The sequence below is a fragment of the Panthera tigris genome, chromosome B2 (genome assembly GCF_018350195.1).
Source record: "Panthera tigris isolate Pti1 chromosome B2, P.tigris_Pti1_mat1.1, whole genome shotgun sequence".
In the NCBI taxonomy this organism is placed as follows: Eukaryota; Metazoa; Chordata; class Mammalia; order Carnivora; family Felidae; genus Panthera; species Panthera tigris.
Window position 1 is genome coordinate 98374 of NC_056664.1, and position 6106 is coordinate 104479.

General features: G+C 47.2%; 1 long non-coding RNA gene across 4 annotated transcripts in view; it reads right to left on the reverse strand.

Moving 5' to 3' along the window:
* The window catches only part of LOC122238480, a 45033-nt gene extending 40929 nt beyond the window's left edge, over positions 1-4104 (reverse strand). For all 4 annotated transcript variants that reach the window (XR_006217402.1, XR_006217401.1, XR_006217403.1 and 1 more), the window contains exons 1-2: positions 4066-4104; positions 2595-2997 (exon numbers count right to left, since the gene is read on the reverse strand). This is a non-coding gene — a long non-coding RNA (uncharacterized LOC122238480). The remainder of the gene's footprint in view (positions 1-2594; positions 2998-4065) is intronic.
* Between the last annotated feature and the right edge of the window lie 2002 nt (positions 4105-6106).

A 6106-nucleotide genomic window follows, 5' to 3' on the forward strand; every position in this document is an offset into this window, starting at 1 on the left:
TTTACAGATACTTCTGCCCTAATGTTATATATGTATCCCTGGGGGAAAGAAATTCACAAGTTGCAAAACGTCCCCAGAAATAATAGGGTTTATAGTGGAAAATAGTGTTTTGGCAGCCAACTCAAAATCTACACACCTCTGTGACCACAATACCAACAAAATGATAACAATTCCCAGCACAGTTTGGGAAAGACGTGTTAAACTCCTAATAGATAAAGATTATAACATGAAATAAAGGGCTTTACTGATATAAAAGGCAAAACTAAAGATCTCTTGAGAGTATGAGGGAAGAAGGAAGCTGCTGGTTCATGGAGACAGGCAGAGGGACATCACCACTTGTGTTTCAGGACAGGGGCATCTGGGTGGCTCAATGGGTTAAGTGACTCTTGCCTCAGCTCAGGTGTTATCTTAGGGTGATGAGGTGGGCTCCGAGCCAGGCTCTGTCCCCAGTGTGAAGCCTCCTTTTAAAACACAGCTCTTTGGGGCACCTGGGTGGCTCCGTCGGTTGAGCGGCCGACTTCGGCTCAGGTCACGATCTCGCGGTCTGTGAGTTCAAGCCCCGCGTCGGGCTCTGTACTGACTGCTCAGAGCCTGGAGCCTGTTTCGGATTCTGTGTCTCCCTCTCTCTCTGACCCTCCCCCGTTCATGCTCTGTCTCTCTCTCAAAAATAAATAAAACGTTAAAAAATTAAAAAAAAAAAAAACAGCTCTGGGATAAGCAGTTGAGGTTTTGCCAGTGATGGTAGGCTCTGGCTCACCACCTTGTGCTTGTTTCTGTTTGGCTTAAAAAAGACATCTGGGTTCATTTTGCTGTCCTGCTACCTTCTCTCCTTAAGAAGCAGCTTAGAGAGCTCCAAACACAACTTTACCCCAGAAGTGCAGTCTGCCCAGCAGCGGTCACTTCTTCCAGTGGACACACGTCCTGTGCACATTTCCCGTGGAAGACAGCAGGCAGAGCTCCTGGGGGGCAGCCTAATGAAGACTTCCTGCTGCACTTTTGGGGGCCCGCACAGAGTGAGTTGTGGCTGCTCTCATGCAGGAAGGGTCTGCAGCAGCATATTAATACTCTCATTCCCAAAAAAGGTGCATGATGATTAGGGGGGGTACGTAGTAAGCATTTCAAAATGGAGGATGTATCAGGGCTCCTGGGTGGCTCAGTCGGCTAAGCGTCTGACTTCAGCTCGGGTCATGATCTCACAGTTCATGAGTTGGAGCCCCACGTCAGGCTCTGTGCTGACAGCTCAGAGCCTGGAGCCTGCTTCAGATTCTGTCTCCTTTCTCCCTGCCCCTCCTCTGCTCATGCTCTGTGCCTGTCTCTCTCTCTCAACACTAAATAAACATTTAAAAACTTTTAAACAGGGACTGTGTCCAAAAAGAGTGAGGAGGATGGAGGAGGGGTGAACAGCATCACACACAGCCCTGTTCTTCCGTGGCCGGCTCTGTTCAGCTGTGTTTGGTACTTTGCTGAGCTGGGACGCTTGCGTGTGGCACAGTGCGGCTTCCATACTTTGCTGACACTCCCCTACTTATTCATTTGCTGTAAGGAACACTCACTGCCTCAGTAGGGACAGGAAAGTGTCCTGCCCCTGCTCCTGTCCACCATTTGTGCAGTTCACTTCTCGTCCTCAGACACATAGCATCTTTCTTTAGTTTCTCGCGTATCTTCTAGTTTATGAGAATATCAATGGAGTCTTTGTTCCATCCTCTTTTTTAATACAAAGGTAGCCTACCATACACTGTTCCTCATCTTGCTGCTTTCACTTAGGAATGTACTTGGAGATCTTACCAAAAGTACACAGAGAACTGCGCTGAGATTAGTTTTTCATTGAATAGGATTCCATTGTGTGAATACATGAATGGGGCAGAGGTCCAAAACTGATGGACACATGGGTACATGTGCCAGGATACATGTGGGATAATGTTTATAGCAGTGTTGACCATAATAGCAAAAAGATGGGGACAGACCAAATTCCAGGAACAGTAGAATGAAGAAGAAAAAAATGCAAATTGTTCATATCTGAAATACTACACAGCTATGAAAATTAAGGCATCAAACCTAAATGCATCAAGATGGTGAATCTCAAAAACAAAGACAAGTCACAGAAGAACACGTGCAGGGGGATTTCCAGGTACAGAAACTTCAAAAACAGGCAAAACCAGACAAGGTACTATTTAGAGTTACAAACATGTATAAAAAAGAAGCATAAAGAAAAACCAAGGAATGATGATCACACAAGTGCAGATTGATCCTTATGTCTGGGGGAGACCACGAGTGAAATACTGCTTAGGGACACACAGTGAAAGGTACTGGGAATGTCTGATTTCTTAAATGAGAGATGAATGCCAGAGCCTACTTTATTACCTTACCATTAACGCTTTAAAACATATAACGTATTATGTATACTCTTGAACACATGGTATATTTCAGTTTTTAACAGACTGAGAGGAAAGGAAATGCAGAGAGCAGGTACAGACAAGATTTTCAAGTTATAAGGAACAGACATGAGAGAAGGGCTGGCTGAGGAAAAATGATTGAAAAACTTAGATATCAAGGAATGTTTCTCTTAACAGGAGATATTATATGTTTATGCTCACGAGTTAGTGAAAAGGTAGAAAATGCTGGAGCAGGAGATGGGATATTTGTGGATGCAGAATCTCAGAAAACAGAGGGGATGGGATCCAGCCTTGTCTGTGGTGGTGTCTCCCAAGATGGCTCCAGGCTTGTCTGTGTGGTGTTTCCCAGGACGGCACAATAGTCACAGAGGTTCTGCTGCAGGAGAAGTTGCTGGAACTTCCCAGAAATCCACCGTCTTGGGTGCAGGAGAAAGCCGTTCACACCAGGAACACTCCAATATAAAGCCACCCAAGCGGGGTGCCAAGAAGCTGCTGGTGGCTGTGTCTTGCTGACCATCATGCATTGCAGACACTGGATGTTAGGGAAGTTTCTGGTGCTTTGGGAGGTGCCAGCTGCAGGAGCCTGGCATGGAGCACACCAGAACTAGGAAGCAAAAATCATTTTCTTCCTTCAAACACAGAATAAAATAAACTGGTTTCTCCAACAAATTAATAGTGTGAAACTAAAGGATTGTTATAGATAAAAAGAACATTAAAAGACATAATAATAAAATGCCATATATTGTCAAAGGATAATTTTCAAAAAGTTAAAAACAATGGTCCTATACAAATATAAACTGAGCATGTATCAAAGTTATATTGACATGGGGACCAGTAAAAAAAGAACTATTCCAAAGACATTTCAAAAATCAGAGCACACGTGCACATTGAGTGCACGTATTTTATATCTCTACTGAACAATATTCATTGGCATTGCTTCTGACCAAGAATCACTTGCATCTACGTCACTTTCCATAAGCTAACATCTGCCCATAGAGAGTCCTCCAAAAATCCTGCCATGGTAAGTCCAACAGGGCTGTGCTAGAGAATTAGATCGTTGTTTTGTGGGCCTGTTGGAAAATGCTCCAGTGTTGCTCAGAAAGCATACACAGTCTTCATTTTGCCCATTTCCAAGTTTGGGATTTTTTTCCTTAATAGTGTGGCCCTTATTTGCATCGGGATTGAGACAACTTAATTGTAAAAAGACATCTTTGAGAAAATCAGGAAGTTTGAATATAGTCTGGGTGCTAAAAGCTATTATTGAAAATATTGATTACATGAATACTTTTACTTGGTGAGATGGTGGCATTTTGGTGATGGAAGCAAATGAAATCCCCGTGGTTAAAAGAGCTAACTTTTAACTTTTTCTAAGCTTTTTTAGATAGCTTTTTCTAGCTTTTTAAGATAGTCATTTATTCTGGTCCTGATGCAAAGGCATCCTTCGTATGAAAGATTCAGACAAATGCTTTGCATCTTTACCAATGGAAACCTCATATTTTCAAGGACTTTTGTTTGGAGGCCTCTTTGCAAGCACTCTAATATTCTTAAAGCCTTGAGATTTCCAGATGCCACATTTTAACTCAATATATTTATACTGTGCAAAGTCAGTTTTAGAGGGGACCCCCTAGTTCTTCCTGAGGTTAAACCTGGGTTGCTCCAGGAACATACTTACAACATCCTGTTGCTTAAGATTCTCATTTCAGGGGCACATGGGTGGCTCTTTCAGTTAAACTTCCGACTCTTGATTTCAGCTCAGGTCATAATCTCAGGGTCTTGAGTTCAAGCCCTGAACTGGGCTCTGTGCTGGGTATAAAGCCTACTTAAAAAAAAAAAAAAAAAAAAAAAAAAAGATTCTCATTTCAAATGGAAGTAATTATACTACACCCTACACCCTTTGGCCTCCCAACACTCACCGTTCCAGAAGTTTTATATGTACTATCTTATTTAATCTTCCCAGCATCTCTTTGAAGTGGGTATAATATGTATTATCTTACTTAACCCTCACAGCAGCTCTGTGAATTACCATCTCTATTTTGCAGAGAAAGAGCCTGTGGCACATAGAGTTTGAGCAACTCTCCAAAGTCACACCAAAAGTAGCTGAGAGTAGGATTCAAGGGCATGTAGAGCCAAACAGAGACTGGACTCCAAAGTCAGACATCTAATCAGCCGCATTTACTGCACTGGACTCCATCTGGTGTGAGCACCGGACCAGAGAACCGGAAGAAGGAATTTTGGCTGTGTTCCGAGAAAGGCGGGAGGCCAGTAAGTCTGAACATGCAGCAGCCAGAGAGGATAGTACTACCCTATGCTGCTACAAATCCATCTCTAACCACAAAACAAGGCCTGGAGTCAGCATTTCCACTGCTGTAACTCAGACCTGAGAAGGTATGGTGTGCTGAAGTGCATGACCAATACTGCAGCCAGGCCGGTTGACACAGCTTCAGAAAGCTTCCAGAAACGCCCAAGCAGAGATCATTCATTCAACATACATTTGCTGAGTGGCAGGCAGGTGCCCGGAAGGAGGCAGGGAACGTGTCCACTCTCATGGGACGCACAAGCGGGGCGGGCAGAGACACCGACAGGAGAGTAAGAGGCTTTCCAATGCTGACACGTGCATGAAGACAGTGACAGAATGAAGGCCGGTCTAAGACGCCAACTGAGCCGCTAACAAGAAGAGGGCAGCTGTGTGAGGGGCAGGGGCAGAGTGTTTCAGGCCAGAGGGGTTGAAGCGCAGGGACGGAGACAGAAGTGGCTCAGAGAGATAAGTACGGTCTTCCTGCGTCTCTAAGTGGGCAGGGAAGGTATCATATAATTTGAAGCACGGCAGGGGACCTCTATGGCTACAGAATGGCCTCTGAGTGGGGCAAGGGTCAGGGACAGAGAGAGGACACACCAGTAGCACGGAAACACTTAAGGAGCATTTTACGCACGCTTTCTTCCACAACACCCACCACAAGACCAGGTGGCAGCAGTGTCCAGGCTGTGCTGAGACCACACCCAGAGCCCAGGCCGGCCCGCGTCCTGTTCAGAGGGTGAGGCCAACACCCCTCCACCCCAGAGAGGGGCTTCCAGTGGCACCGCGGCAGAAAGGGAGAGAAGACTGCCTGGCGTGGGGGTGGGGGCGCACACGGAGGTGGAGAAACAAGGCCGCGTAGGTCTGAATGGCCCACCGCGAGAGGGCCAGGGGCGGGCAGGTGCTAAGGTTTAGGACCCCGCCAGCCACCCTCTTACCCCTACCCTGACCTTCCGGCGCCCTTAGGGGCGGAGACACGTTGGCGGCTGGCGCGGAGCCTGGGCGCACGCGCCGGAGCCGCCACGGACCCTCCCCACCGGGGTCTCAGGGACTCGAGTGTCCCGCATCCAGCCCCGAGGAGGAAGACAGCCGCCCTGAGCGGGGCCCGGGCACCGGAGCTCTGGGAAACTCGGTGTTCCCTTCTGTCCAGTGGGAACAGTAACGCCGTCCTGTTCAAGGGTATTCTGTGTACGGCCCCTCACTCGTCGCAGGCGCTTCGAAAACAGCAGTTAATTTTTGTAAACAGCGCCCATTAAGTCTGTGCTTGCTAAGGGCCTTCCGGGTTCCGGAGGCGAATTTAGGCCACGTTGGGGGCGAGGAGGCCTAGTTGAGGCCGAGCGCCTGGTGCGCGCCACCCCGCCGCAGAGCCCCCTCCGACGCCGACCCAGCGCTGGGGGAGGCAAGGGATCCAGTCGGAATC